We start from the raw sequence: 1142 nt of genomic DNA on the forward strand, positions 1-1142 counted from the left end.
CCATGTCCCTCCATTACCCTCATGTCCCCATGTCCCCATGTCCCTCCATGTCCCCCACGTCCCCATGTCCCCACATCCCCATGTCCCTCCATGTCTCCATGTCCCCATGTCCCTCCATCTTCTTCCATGTCCCCATACCCCCCATGTCCCCCCATGTCCCCCATGTCCCTCCATGTCCCCCACGTCCCCACATCCCTGTGTCCTTCATGTCCCTCCATGTCCCCATGTCCCTCCATTACCCTCATGTCCCCATGTCCCCATGTCCCTCCATGTCCCCCACGTCCCCATGTCCCCACATCCCCATGTCCCTCCATGATCCCCATGTCCCTCCATTACCCTCATGTCCCCATGTCCCCATGTCCCCCATGTCCCTCCATGTCCCCCCGTCTCCATATTCCCCATGTCCCCATGCCCCTCCATGTCCCCATGTCCCCATGTCCCCCAGGTCCTCCTGCCACCTCCAAAAGATCTGGAACTTCCCTCCCCATCCCCACAAGGGCACAGGGACACAAGGACACCCATGTCCCCATGTCCCTCCATGTCCCCCAGGTCCTCCTGCCACCTCCAAAAGATCTGGAACTTCCCATCCCCACAAGGGCACAGGGACACAAGGACACAAGGACACAGGTTCACAGGGAGACTTGGGGACAAGGGACACAGGGACAGGGGACACAGGGACATGGGACACAAAGACACAGGGATAGAAGGACACAGGTTCACAGGGACACATGGGGACAAGGGACACAGGGACAGGGGACACAGGAACAGGGGACACAAAGACACAAGGACAGAATGACACAGGTTCACAGGGACACATGGGGACAAGGGACACAGGGACAGGGGACATGGAGACAGGGGAGACGGGGACAGGGGACACAGGCACAAGGGACATGGCGACAGGGGACATGGGGACACAAGGACAGAAGGACACAGGGACAGGGGACACAGGGACACAAAGACACAGGGACAGAGGGACACATGGGGACAAAGGGACACAGGGACAGAAAGACACAAGTTCACAGGGACAGAGGGACATGGGGACACAAAGACACAGGGACACAGGGACAGAAGGACACAAGTTCACAAGGAGACATGGGGACATGGGGGACACAGGGGACAAGGAGACACAGGTACACAGGGCC

Source organism: Pyrgilauda ruficollis, unplaced genomic scaffold (assembly GCF_017590135.1).
Source record: "Pyrgilauda ruficollis isolate IOZ18807 unplaced genomic scaffold, ASM1759013v1 scaffold1185, whole genome shotgun sequence".
In the NCBI taxonomy this organism is placed as follows: Eukaryota; Metazoa; Chordata; class Aves; order Passeriformes; family Passeridae; genus Pyrgilauda; species Pyrgilauda ruficollis.